Source organism: Mangifera indica, chromosome 16 (assembly GCF_011075055.1).
Source record: "Mangifera indica cultivar Alphonso chromosome 16, CATAS_Mindica_2.1, whole genome shotgun sequence".
NCBI classification, from domain to species: domain Eukaryota; kingdom Viridiplantae; phylum Streptophyta; class Magnoliopsida; order Sapindales; family Anacardiaceae; genus Mangifera; species Mangifera indica.
In genome coordinates, this window is record NC_058152.1 from 7162350 (window position 1) to 7177524 (window position 15175).

General features: G+C 34.3%; 1 pseudogene; it reads left to right on the forward strand.

The window, feature by feature from the left end:
• Positions 1 to 2349: 2349 nt before the first annotated feature.
• Positions 2350 to 14635, forward strand: LOC123199626 (annotated as a pseudogene).
• The last annotated feature ends 540 nt before the right edge of the window (positions 14636 to 15175 follow it).

The following is a 15175-nucleotide window of genomic DNA, read 5'->3' on the forward strand; positions in this document are numbered from 1 at the left end:
GAGTTTATGTACACAAGCGTGTATCCTATACCATATGGTTGCACAGTGAATACAGAAAGTAATTCATGAATAACAAATTCAATCCCTAGTTTGTCTTTAAACAATTTTCAATCCATCCAACCATGTATAAAGGATTGTTTAACATCCATATGGCTCATTGAACACTATTCTTTCAATCAAATAAGCATGATGAACCAATTACAATCATAACACCCTATAAGGATTCAACAATTATTAATTATCGAATTATTCAATAAGGCATAACTTCATTCAAATAGTGGTTTGATGCCAACTATAATGACTATTTTTCATATACATACATGCTGATTCTTCTAGTTGATGATACTCTAATAGATACATATATAACATCAACCCTTATCATACAAGCACCACATACTTCATTCATACTCATTTATCTATATAATCCATTATCATATGAAAAATAATCACTAATGACACACAATCATCATACTTATCATCAATGTTAGGCATCATTAGCAAATAATACAGAGGTATCAAAATCGCCTTTCAACAAGATAAGAAAACCATCACTACTTACCTCAATTTGCAATAAGAAGATAATGCAAACAGACCTTCTTCTCTCTAGACTTCCTTTTTCCATGTCGTCAGAAAGCAATCGCCAAAACTAATGATGAAAAGTTGGGTGATCAAACCACAATCTCTCTTTCTTTATGGGGTGGTTTGTGTGTTTAGAGATTGAGAATAATAATCCCTAAAATGCAACAACATACCTTATATAAAAACTCAAACTGCATTCAAAACACATAAACATGTTTCACTTAATTTGAAATTTTATATGGAATCTTTTTATCTGACTAATGTCGCATGACACATAGACTTAGCTTCCCTATACATGACCATGTGTCATAGAAAACTCGTACTTTAACTTTCAAATCACAATTAATCTTTCACACAACAAATAAACTTATGCATAATGACTATTTTGCCTTTGAGACTTACTTGTGAATGTTACACAAACTTGAATCAAGTTACGGATCTTGAATTTTTCTTTTGAGCCAAACTCAAACCTTCATTTGGACCGACTCATTGAACTCAAGTCAAACTTAGGCCACCTCTAGAGTCACTTCATATTTAGGCTTAATTCAATTCGAATCCACCTCTAATCTAAGCCACTTTCCATATTATTATTATTATTATCATAATTTATGTTTAATGGAAGTTTGTGTAAGATATCAATAGTGTCATAAAGTAAACAAATTATTGTGAGAAAGAAACAGTTGAAAAAAGGAAGTGAGGTCATGAAATAAAAAGGTTGTCTGGGTGAATGAGTTATGAAATGAAAAAGGGAGACATCCAAGCTTGAGGTTTCGTTTTAGGTAGGAGTTGGAACCTACAAAAAGAATCAACCTTATAGGTTCCAAGTTCTAATTCCAATTTTTAGGAATTGATCAATTCTAGCTTCTGTTTTGGTTTTAGTTTTGTAAAATTGTATAGGGTACTTGAACATACTTATCCTTATAACCAAATATAGAAATTTTAGAATTGAGTTGAAAGCTTATATATAGTGAGTAAAGTGAGTTGTTGAAGTATATCTTTCTAGTGTGAGACTTTTGCAAATCTATTTTATCAATTTCAATTCAAGCTTGAGTTTGAGGGAGTTGAGCTAAAGTCTAGGGTCAAGCTCAACGAGTTTTAAAAGAATCAAACTCAAGCTTGACTTGATACTATAAATTTATTTATATTTAATTACTAATTTTAAAAATAATTATGTTTTTCAATTAAAAAATACATTCAAGGAAATTGAATTGTATTAAAAAGGAAAAAGGTAATTTTATTTATATCAAGCGAGATATATTACTAAAGTTTCTCTCCACATATATATATGAGATTTTTTAAATTAAATTAAACTTAATTATATATAGTGAAGCAAATTGTTAAAATACCTCTAGCTCATATGATATTTTTCTAACACTTAAAAAACTGTCTTTTACGTATAATATTATGTTTGATCATATTTTTGTATTCGAATCACAAATCGGTCTACTTTTTATTGTTGCATACCTAAACTCCGACATGATCTTACAACTAACAATTTTCTCTCATAAAAGTTGTTTTTTAATTAGAGATACCCAAGAATTATTAATTTCATGAACTTTAAGCAACTACATCGTATCGAACATATCCTTGGCTACATGAGGACGTCAAGGCAAATTTTGGAAAATTCAGGGTAAACTATAATTCCAACATTATTTTAACCGGCCAATGTAAGATCTCTAAAGCGCGGTGGCGTGCACGCCGTCTCGCTGGCAATCGACGTTTGGTAGACTTTTGATGTTCAAAACGACCAAACAATAAGAACAATATGTTATGAGGGAGCTCTGTAAGGGTTTCCTCCATAGCTATTGTTATTTCATTGATCTTTTCGTTTTGGAGAAAATTAAAAAAATATATGGGAATATTTTTGTGAATAAGCCTAAGATCACCAATGTGGATCGAGACATCCTCTCCCTCAAAACCCAACGACGCAAGCTTGCTCAATACCAACAAAAGGTATCTTTCTTTAATAACCAGTTGCTAATTTTCACATAATTTATTTTCTTAGTATTGCAAATTATGATTTCATAGTCCTTTAGTCAGATTATTTACGTTTAAACAATTATATAATTTAATCAAATTTGTTAGTTTTAAGTTAACATGTAACTATTTATGTAGGTTATTTGTCTCTCAATTTTAATCAATCAAATGACCTCTAAATCTTGCAAATTATATATAATTGGAAAAAACATTCAAAGAGCTTTCTAACGGTATATAATATCAATCACAACTCAATCAACAAGGCATTCAAAACTAGCTTCAAAGTTTGCTAGCAAAAACTAGAAATTGTAAAAACACACACTGTGAACAGTAATCCAAGACATATAACACACATTCAAGTCTTCACACTTTGGATTTCAAGGGAAACATAAAATGTAACCAAGGCATAAAGGAAAGTTCCACCAACCTTGGGGTATTCCATCACTAATCTTCCACCAAGAATGATTGGATAAAGGAAATGAGATAAAAGCTTCAATGCTTTAATTCAAGTTTCATTCAAATGTCAACTAAAAATTACAAATGAAGACTCACTCTTTTATATAGAAAGTATGGATGGCAATGGTACACTTTGGTCAAAAAAATTAATATAAAATCAACTAAAGTCCCTAATGTATGCCAAGCCATCTATCATAAACTAAACCCATGCCCAAATTAATGAATATAAGACAAAATAATACACGTTTTCGTTAAATGTAGGAAACTTGTTTCCTAAATAAGGTAACCATCTTCTCTTCTAGTTCAAAGCTAACTAAAGGCATACTTTGAGTTCTTTGGACTTCAAAAAGGAGTCTTAGACTTTTGGGCCAATAGTGGGCTTCAAAAGTTACACTTTTGGATCAATTAGAGCAAACTATTCACTTGGACCTTGGGTGCATATAATGAGATTATACCCAAAAGAGGTTTTGGGCCAAAAATGAAAAAGGTTGACATTCTTAAGCGAGTGCATTACTGGAAATTCATGCTTCTTAGCTTCTTGTGTGGTAAGTAGGGTTAGGGTAGGTTTGGAGGACAAAAGTGAAGAAGTGGTCAAATATGCGTCATCCTCCCTGGGCTATTAAGGATTTGCCCTCAAATCCTTAAGATGGTTATCTTCTATGTATGGTGAAAGGTCTTCAACACTGAAAGTGGTTGAGACTCCTCCTATCTTATTTGGAAGATTCACATTGTATGTATTGTCATTCACTCTTTCAAGCACTTCAAATGGTCTATCAACCCTTAGAGCAAGTTTACTCTTCGTCTTGCTTAGAAATCGCTCCTTTCTTAAATGAACCCAAACTAAGTCACCAGGTTTGAAGAGGGATGAATTTCTATGCTTGTTAATTTTCCTCTTGTGAGCTTTATTAGCCTTCATGATCTAAAAATTGATGGTTTCATGGAGCTTCTTCATGGCAACAGCTTTCTCCCTAGCATCTTTATGAACTTGCACATCAAGAGGTAAAGACGTTAGATCCAAAGGAGTTAAAGGATTTAGACCATACACTACCTTAAATGGAAAGTGGTTGGTTATTGCACTTGGACTCTTATTATAGGAAAATTCAGTTTAAGCAATCTTCAAGTCCTAATGCTTAAGTGCTTGTTAACCAAGGTCCTCAAGATTGTTCCCAAAGTCCTATTGGTTACTTCGGTTTAACCATTAGTTTAGGGGTGATGAGAGGTGTTAAACATGAGTTTGGTTCCTATTTTGCTTTATAATGTCCTCCAAACATGGCTCAAGAACTTGGTGTCTTGATTTGAAATTATGGTTCTTAGAATTCCATGTAGCCTCACTACTTCTTTGAAGAAAAAATCAGCCACCTTGCTAGTATCTTCTGTCTTGGAACAATGGATGAAATGTGCCATTTTAGAGATTCTATCTACTACCACAATTATGGCATCCTTTCCCTTTTGAGTTCTTAGAAGATCTATAATAAAATCCATGCTAAGATCCTCCCATGACTGCTCCGAAATAGGTAAAGGTATGTAAGGACCATGTTTGAAATGAGACTTGGACCTTTGACATGTGTCATACCTTGCAATAATGGCTTGGACGTCACTCACCATCTTAGGCTAATAGAAATGCTCTTTAAGCATGTATAAGGTCTTATTTATGCCAAAATGACCTACTAATCCACCACCATGTGTCTTCATAATGAGAAATTCCCTAAAAGAGCTTTAGGGATGCATAATTTAGCTCATTTGAAAAAAAAAAAACCATCATGGATAGAATAGTCTTCATATGACCCTCTAGAACACTTCTTTATGATCTCCCAAGCTCATCATCTTCATTGTAATATTCCCTCATAAGCTGGAAACCTAGAACTCTTGCATCAAGAATGGATAACAAGTAATGCCTTTTTGAAAAAGCATCGACAACTACATTGGAAGAACCTTGTTTATATGCTGAAACAAAGGAGAAAGACTAGAGGAATTCCACCCATTTAGCATGCCTTGAACTTGTCTTATATTGGCTACTAAGAAACATCAAGGCTTAGTGATCGGTATGAAGCACAAATTGTTTAGGCCTTAGGTAATGACTCTAATGATCAAAGGCTCAAACAATTGCTTAAAATCTTTTGTCATAGGTGGAGTACCTTCTCTTGGACTCATTGAGCTTCTCAATAAAGTAAGCAATGGGCCTTTTGGCTTGAGTTAGGACTGCTCCAATGCCAACTCCGCTTACATCATATTCCACTTCAAATACCTTATCAAAATCAGGTAGAGCAAGTATGAGGGCTTCACATAACTTCCTTTTAATCTCCTTAAATGCTTTGGAGGCTGTCATAGACCATTCAAACCCATTTTTCTCATGTATTCAGTGATAAGAGCTATGAGAGTGCTAAAATTAGGCATAAAATGCCTATTAAAAGAAGCAAGGTTGTGGAAGCTCCTAACTTTAGTGAAAGTCTTCGATTGGGGCCAAGTTTTAGTGGTGTCTACCTTAGATTGGTCTACTTGAATTCCATCCTTAGAAATTACATATTCAAGGAACACAACTTGGTTTACAAAGAATTCACACTTTTCTTCTTTTGTATATAACTTATTCTTCCTCAACACATCAAAAACACTTCTCAAATGCAAGATATGATCATAAAGAGTTTTGTTATATACTAATATGTCATCAAAATAAACAACAACAATGAACTAATGTAAGGTTTAAGTACCTCATTCATAAGCCTTATGAAAGTGCTTGGAGCATTTGAAAGGCCAAAGGGCATAACCAACCATTCAGATAAGCCTCCCTTAGTCTTGAAGGTTGTCTTCTACTCATCTCTTTCTTTCATCCTTATTTAATGGTAGCCACTCCTTAGATCAATCTTGGAGAAGACATAAGCACCATGTATCTCATCAAGCATGTCATCAAGTCTAGGGATAAGATACCTACACTTGATAGTTATGTTGTTAATAGCTCTACTATCCACACACATCCTATATGAACCACTTTTCTTGGGCACTAAGAGGGCTAGAACCAAGCATGGACTCATACTTGGCCTTACAAATCCTTTTTCAATCAATCCTTCTACTTGTTGTTACAGTTCCTTGGTTTTCATGAGGTTGCATCTATAGGCTGGCTTATTCAATAATGGTATTCCCAGAATCAAGTCTATTTAATGTTCAATGCCCTTTAGAGAGGAAGGTTGGGTAAGAGCTCTTCAGGAAAAACATCTTCATATTCGGCCAAAAGAGGTTGCATTAAGGGATTTGCTCATTTCTTCTCTTGCTTGATCTTCCTTTCAAGCATAAGTAGAGCATAAACATATTGTAGATGCAAGAAGGCTCTCTCTACTTAATGCCTATTCATATACATACTCTCCCTTTTGACTTCTTTTCCTTTGATAATTTTATTAGCTTCTTAAGGCTAAGAGGGATCAAGATGATGACCTTCCCATTGAACTTAAAAGAGTAAGTGTTCTTCTTGCCATTATGACTCACTTCTCTATTAAATTGCCATGGTCTTCCTAATAAGTGACAAGCATCGATAGGAATCACATCATACAAAATCTTATCACTATAATGCTTACCAATGGAGAAGGAAACAATCACTTGTTTGGCTACTTAGAGGCTGGTCCCATTACTCAACCATTGGAGCTCGTATGGCTGAGGATGAGGTATAATAGGTAATCCAAGTTTTTCCACTAAGGTAGATAAATCTATATTTGCACAAGTTCCATTATCTATAATTAAATAACACACTTTACCTCTAATGGTATACTTTGATTGAAAAATGTAGAGTTTTTGCTCTTCATGAGAAGAGGCTTAACATGTAAAGTTCTCCTACTAACTAGCAACTCTCCTTCAAATTTCGAGATATCAATTTTTAATCCCCTATCATCATCATTATTCGTCTTGGTGGTCTTTCATGTTCTTCATCACTTGAACCACTAAGGAGAATCAATTCCTCTCTATGATGTCTAAAAGGAGGTTTATTGTGTCTCCATGGATAAGGTTGTGGGGTTGGTTATGGTGGAGGTGGGGTTTGGTTTAATGGGCAAGTGGCTTGGTTTGAATGATAGCCAAATCTCTAATCAATTACATCATTGAGTCATTTGGGTTCTAAATTCATTCTTGAGTTCTTGGATTTCTCCTTCCAATCTCTTTTAGCCAAACTCCCAAGGGTGAGGAGGTGAAAAGGAGGGAATGAAGTTCTCTTGTGGGACATTTTTTTGGTAGAGGGTGGTTGGTGAAGGCTAATGGTTATAAGTTTATTAAGGGTGGGCTAAGTATTGGTAAGTGCTTAGGCAAAATTAAGGTTTTATGAATAGTAACTTTATGGTGAACGATAAATTTGGATAGTGAACAGTAGCTCTGGGAGGCAGAAATCAGTCAACAAATCATACAGACACCCTAGGCTCTGATACCAAATGGTGCATTTCCATCAAATCTTCATTTTGGAAATTACTATTTATTTGGCACAATAGTAATTTGTCTCTCAATTTTAACCAATCAAATGATCTCCAAATCTTGCAAATTATATATCATTGGAAAAAGCATTCAAAGAGCTTTCTAATGGTATATAATGTCAATTACATCTCAATCAACAAGACATTCAAAACTAGCTTCAAAGTTTGCTAATAAAAATTGGAAATTGCAAAAACACACTGTGAACAGTAATCCGAGGCATATAACACACATTCAAGTCTTCATACTTTGGATTTCAAGGGAAATATAAAATGTAACCAAGGCGTAAAGGAAAGTTCCACCAACCTTGGGGTCTTCCATCACTAATCTTCCCCCAAGAATGATTGGATAAAGGAAATGAGATAAAAACTTCAATGCTTTAATTCAAGTTTCATTCAAATGTCAACCAAAAATTATAAATGAAGACCCACTCTTTTATATAGAAAGCATGGATGGCAATGGTACACTTTGGTCAACAAAATTAATATAAAATCAACTAAAGTCTCTAATGTATGCCAAACCATCCATCATAAACTAAACACATGCCCAAATTAATGCATACAAGACAAAATAGTACACATTTTCCTTAAATGTAGGAAAGTTGTTTCCTAACTAAGACAACTATCTTCTCTTCTAGTTCAAAACCAATTAAAGACATACTTTGAGTTCTTTGAACTTCAAAAAGGAGTCTTGGACATTTGGGCCAATAGTGGGCTTCAAACGTTGCACTTTTGGATCAATTGGAGTGATAACATCGTTAATTGTTATTATTTTGAGTTCTAATTCCCTTATGTTATTTGAAAATTTAATTTAATCTAATGGAATTATTTATCTTTTGCACTTAGAAAGCTTTGAATATTTTCTGGAGAAAGTTGGGCCAAGAAGTCTAAAACTGAAGTAGATTTATGAATTAACAAAAATCTGTGATGCTCACTAAGCATGGGCACTTGAAATGGCGAAAGCAAAATTCAAAAATTAAATCTAGATGTTCAGATCAGTTGAAAAAGTCCATAAAATATCAAGATTTTATTAGCTAGAAGAGAGGATCAATTGAGATAGATAAGGAAGAATATTTTTGGAGGAAGGATATACATTAAAATATATATATTTTTTTTTTTTTTTTGGGAAGATATGTATCACCTTTGTTTGGTTAGATTAGGAGATTATGATTGACTTTTATTTCCAGATTTTAGTAGGGAGAAATATATATATTTTTATTTTTAGTTTACTGGGAAAATTATTCATCATTGTACTTGGAGGATTAGAGAGCTAAATATGGTTTACAGTGACTGAATATTTTCTCTTGGTTGAAGAGATCTAAAACCATGAAACTACAATGATTGTGAGATTTATTTTTGTTCTTTAATGCATCTTTTTAATTATTCAAGTATTGATTATCTTTTTGAATTATTTTTTATGATTGTGTTGGTTGATTTCTAAGGCGTGCAATTAGTTTATCAATTAATATAATCTACTACTAGTTTAGGTGTTGAATCCGTAATTGTTCAATCTATCTAATTGAAATGGCAACTAGGTTTATCATTTGCTGCGTCAGAAACTGTAAATCCTTTGAAAATAATCAACTAGATTAAATGCAACGTCGTACGTTTGTGTTGTCTTGTTTTGTTGGTCTTTTTAATTCGTAATGCTATTGTTTAATTAAATTCAAGATCGTATCCGAATTATTAATCAATAAGGGTTAATTGGAATACATGTTTTTGATTAACTGATCATAAGAAGGATAGGTAAATTTAATACCACAATGAATATTTGAATAATTAATTTGATATTTTTGGTTTCGATGATCAATCGTAGTTTCAATAGTGGATGTGATTGTAGACCAAAGTTTGTTTAATTGATTATTTGTTTTAGATTATTTCGCTGAATTTTAATTTATTATTTTTAATTAGAATTTGCATTCAATTCAAAACCCCCCTTATTTCCTTGTTTTGATTTATTTGTGATAACATACTAATCAAAACTCTTCGAGGGAACGATCCTTACTTTTCTTTACTACATTTTTTTTTTTTACAGTAATTTAGGATTTTAAATTGGTGTCGACGATAACATGTACCAAATTTTGGCGTCGTTGTTGGGGAGGCTTGGTGCATTGTTGAAAATTCATGTTTCTTAGCTTCTTGTTTAGTTAGTAGGCTTGGGGTAGGTTTGAAGGCCGAAAGTGAAGAGGTGGTCGAATATGCACCAGTTGTTGTCAACTGAAAGACTTGAAAGAACGTTGAAGTTTTTTATGCTGTGTCTTTGGATCACCCTCAAATGTGTAATTTTTCTGAAGTGCTCGTAAAGTGAATTTACTAGTGCATCTGGGATTCTGTTCATGTTCTCTAGCGTGTGTAGACATGAGATTTTGTGTTAAAATGTGCACGTGCCAAAGGTTCTGAACAAATCAATTTATCTGTCCCTGCTAGGGGGCTAAGGTTTATTTGGCTTACCTTCGTAGAGTCCAATGATCCTCTCTCTTCTTGTTTGGTTTGTTTTATTTATACATAATGCTTTTAGGTTTTGCTAAGTGTACTTTACATATTCTAGTTCCAAGCTATCAATTTTGGGCTTGATAGTTCTGCAAAAGTTTATAAAAGAAAATAATAGAGGGACACTTGAGGGTGTTCTTCTAGTTTCCTTCTTCATAAATTTTTAGCCACCAAAAGCAATTTTCATACTAATGATTCTTAAAATTTCAAAGAATTGGGGAATGTGTTTTTTCAAACTAAATGATTTCTGGAACCACTTAAAAGATAACAACTTTCTTGGGCTGATAATTGAATTTGTATCCTGTTTAAAGGAAGCTTCTTGAAGAAATGTTCATGTAGTTACTTGATAGATACTTGGGGGAAGAACTGCTATCAACAAAACTTCCCTGGCTATTCCATCTACACTCGCTGAGATTTCTGCAAGCCCTCCTCAGCAACAACGAAACCAGCAACAAAACAGAAGAAATAATTCAATCACAAATGATAATGAAAATATGTATTGTATTGAATAATCTTCCAATGAAGTTTACAAATCAATTCCTCAATACAATGACTATTTCCTTTTGCTACTGCTAATCAATTATAATTCCAGCAACAAAAACAATCACAACATATTACACAAAAACTCAGTTGAGTCCTCACTGTGTGTGCTCAGCTTCCGAGAGAACCACTCTCTCCCCACTTTTCCTTAATTTTTTCACCTATTTCCCTTTCCAGCACTTGTTCTCCTTTTTCAACTCTTTCCACAGCTACTTCTTCTCTTCTTCCCCTGTTTTGCCACGTTTCATATTTTTAGTGGCTAGTTTTGCATTAGGATAGCAGCCTCCCGATTTTGCATTTCCCTTTTATACCCTCTCTTTTCCTACAGGAAATAAATATATGAGTTCTAACATTTCCCCTCCCATCGAGAGACACCTTGTCCTTAAGGTGGAAATGAGGGAATAAGTGGGCTAATTTTATTTTTTGGTTAAATGGGTTAAAAAGCTGAGTTTGGGTTGAGGGTAAAAATGGGCTCATATTTGGTATGGGCCAATTGGGTTTCAAGTCTGGTCTTGGGTTTGGATTTTTATTAGGTATGATTAATTGAGTTTGGTGGTTTGAATTTATTGGTGTAAAGGTTTTTGGGCTGGAATATATAATGTATAGGTTGAGTTGAGTTGGGGCTAGATTGAGTGTTTGAGAATTGGGTTGTAATGGATTTGGTTTTAATTATAATGGGTTTGGGTTGTGGACTCTTGGGTTATTCTAATTTGGTTTTGGGTCGGGCTTAGTAGCTAGACTTAATTTTGAGTTGAATAAAAAATGTTTTGGGCTGGAATCAATTAGTGTGGGTGTAATTGGGTATTGGGCTAGGTTTAATAGTGATAGATTTTGGTTTAATGAGTTGGGTTTGGGCTGGGTAAACGGGTTATTGGGCCGGGTAGGGTTATAAACCCTTATTCCTCCTCCTTTTCTTTCTTCATGGGCGTCTCCTTCTCCAGAACTCACCATCATCTTAGGAATGTTGCAACCAAGTGACAGAGTGAACTCCGACAGCTGGATCTCATTGGAATCGTCCACCTTTTCACTGTATATTGCCGATTTCTTCTCCCAATCACCCAAATCAACTATTTTCTGGCCAAAATTTTCAATCTCAGCTTTTTTCCTCTTTCTTTCATTGTCAAATACAATTAGGACGCCTTTATCATCCAGATCGCCTTCTTCCACCACAAGAATGGCCCATGATTTGCGCTTCCAATCATGGTTCACGTCCTCTTTGCCTTCACAGCTAGGAAAAGTTCCGTTCGCCGTCAGTTGTCGGATTTCCCATTGAGGAAGTCGTCGGACCATCCACCATCGACCACCATTTTTTATGATGTCCATCTTTTCCATCCTCAGAATCGGAGCTCTGATACCAATTGATAGATACCTGGGGAAAGAACTACTATCAACAAAATCTTCCCTGGCTATTCCATCCGCACTCGCTGAGATTTCCTGCAAGCCCTCCTCAGCAACAACGAAACCAGCAACGAAACAGAAGAAATAATTCAATCGCAAATGATAATGAAAATATGTATTATATTGAATAATCTTCCAATGAAGTTTACAAATCAATTCCTCGATACAATGACTATTTCCATTTGCTATTGCTAATCAATTATAATTCCAGCAACAAAAACAATCACAATAGATTACACAAAAACTCAATTGAGTCCCCACTGTGCGTGCTCAGCTTCCGAGAGAACCACTCTCTCCCCACTTTTCCTTAATTTTTTCACCTATTTCCCTTTCCAGCACCTGCTCTCCTTTTTCAACTCTTTCCACAGCTACTTCTTTCTCTCCTTCCCCTGTTTTGCCACGTTTCATATTTTTAGTGGCTGGTTTTGCATTAGGATAGCAGCCTCCCGATTTTGCATTTCCCTTTTATACCCTCTCTTTTCCTTGCGGGAAATAAATATATGAGTCCTAACATTACTTAATCTTGTATTTCTTTCAATGGTATTTCCTTTATGGTGTACTTTTTCCAGCTTGATGCTGTAATTGAAGCAGAAAAACAAGCTGCTAGAGACTTGATTCTTCAAGAGAGAAAGGATAAGGCATTGTTAGCATTGAAGAAGAAAAAAACACAAGAAGAATTGCTGAAGCAAGTTGATGCTTGGCTCATTAATGTTGAACAAAAAGTAATTGTTCTTTATCTAAGCTGAAGTTTGTTTCCTTCTTATTTTGTTGGATATTGTTTGATTAAAGTGAAGAGTCAGACTGAGATTCACTCATCCATTTGTTGGCCCGTATTGTTGTGTTGAGTCATTAGCTTTGTTGAGCTTGATTATTTTTCTTTTTCCTTTGAATTTTTTTAATAAAAAAGACGTAGATGCTTATGTTTAATTCAGTTGGCAGATATTGAACTAGCAAGCAAGCAGAAAGCCGTATTTGGCTGTCTAAAGGCAGGTGCCAATGTAATTAAGGCTATACAACGTGGACGATGATCAGAAGTTAATGGATGATACTGAAGAAGCTAAGGCTTATCAACATGTAAGCCTGACTGTGACTATTATTTTGTTTATGATCCTTTTGAGATCATGTTTATTTTATTTTTCTTCCATTCTCGGTATGTTTCAGTTTCAAATCTGATATATTTGTATCCTTAAAAGTCCTTCAGAAATTAGTGTATTTTCCTTATAAATGGTCTGATTTTCTTATGTTACAGGATATGACTACCATCTTCACATTAATCAGGGATTCACCCCAGCGTCTCTCTTGCTGCCCTGTGTGTGTAGGAAAAAGGGAGAAGGGGAGAGAGAAAGACAGAGAGTTGTCTAATACAATCCTCTATCAGTACCATCTAAGATGAAGTGTTTTTGCTGTCTGTATGAGCTACTTACCATAGTATCAGATGATTATTTTGGAAGCTTCAGCAGTCAGACCAAAGTAATACACAGGAAAACTATTATCAGTGTTAAAAGTAATACAGTCTTGTACGGTGTAGTTGTCTGTTTTGCATCACAAGAAAACTATTGTCAGTGTTGTGACTTGTGGTTAACTTTTTTGGTACTGGATGGAGCGGTTTGCAAACTCACTGCACATTTGCCCGGCACAAAAAACTTTGAATTTGCATACTTCCTCTAATAACTCACCTCATAGTCCCAACAATAGTTTTTACTGCTGTTTCTGCTTTTATTCCATTATTTTTTTTATTAATTTCTGAAGCTAAAGTATCATATATGTTGTGATCCTATAGGAAATTAATTCAATATTGGGTGAGAAATTGTCAGCAGAAGATGAAGAGGATATCTTGGCTGAATTTGAGATCTTGGAAACTGAGGTATGCGCGCACGCACACACACACACTCATATATATATATATATATATATATATATATATATATATATATATTTGAACAGTTGGTTGTATTTCTGAACACATTTATATAAAACTTTGTCATAATTAATATCATAGTGTATACTCAGGGTACTTACTAATTATTTGCGAGTCCATTTCTTCATTGTGTTCTTTTGAGATTTCTTTTCCTATAATCTTCTGTAGAGGCTACTGATATACAGACTATGGTTTTTCTTATTTCTTATTGAGGTTTACCAAATTATATTATTCTCTGTATCTGTGCATTTCTTTCCCATTTATCTCCATGACCCAAGTGAAATTTTATTTTGATGCTTCAGTGTTGAGGGCATCAGTACTTCAAATTTTGTTGAAATCAACAGGAACATTTTGTTTCAAATAGCAATTAATTTAGAATGGGTCACACACACTTAATTGGTCTTGCTTGGTTAATTTTCTTGTATGATTATAAGCGTAGTGGTCTTGCTTGGTTAATTTTCTTGTATGGTTATCAGCGTAGCGTTACTCTAATATAACTTTTATTTTCTTGTCTCCTTTCTAGCACAATAAAATTTGCATTTGGGAAGTTGATTAATATCTTAGCATTTAGGCTTCCATGTGAATCCTTTTAATCTTACCTTGGCTGAATCCCTTGTTTCAGATGGCCGTTGAAGATACACCAGAAGTACCAATCAAAGGACCATTGGAAGAGCAAGAGCATTTGGTTCTGCCTGATGTGCCAACCAGAGCTACGGTTGCTTCCAATGTGGCTGCCACTGATGATGAAATAGCTTCAGCTCAAGTGTCCACGAAGAAGAAAGGTTTGACAGTCTGTCCATCTCCTGCTTTTGTTCTACACAAACACAGGCTTTACTAACTTGCAGTGTCTGATACTGGTTCATATGCAGTATTGATACTGGTTCATACTAACTTGCAGCGTTCTTGATGCATCATTTCTTGGTGGCCTTTGTCAATGCATGTACTGGTTTTGCTTTCACAATTATCATCCACATAAGATTTGTACAAATTTGTCAATGCATGTCTTTGTTAACAAATTTTATCTTCTTATATTTTCAGTAACTTCCAACTTCAATTGTTTTTTGTTTATGGATGTTGGAGGGAAAATAACCCTAGAATTTATTAGGCCTTGGGTGACTAGGTATACTTCATTTTCTGCTTCTCTATTAATGTTTCTGAAGGACAAACCCACTCTGTGACTCTATATTTACTCTTCTTTGTACTCTCAAAATGCATTTAGCTTTTAATTTGGACTTTTTAACTGCACTTAATTTTTAACATTTATTTGAATACAAGGAGGATTTATCTTAATATATGAAAGTTACAAGTCAAGGACATCATCAATCTATCGTTGAGAGGTATTGAAACAAAGGCCACATTCTGACACCATAAAACTTAA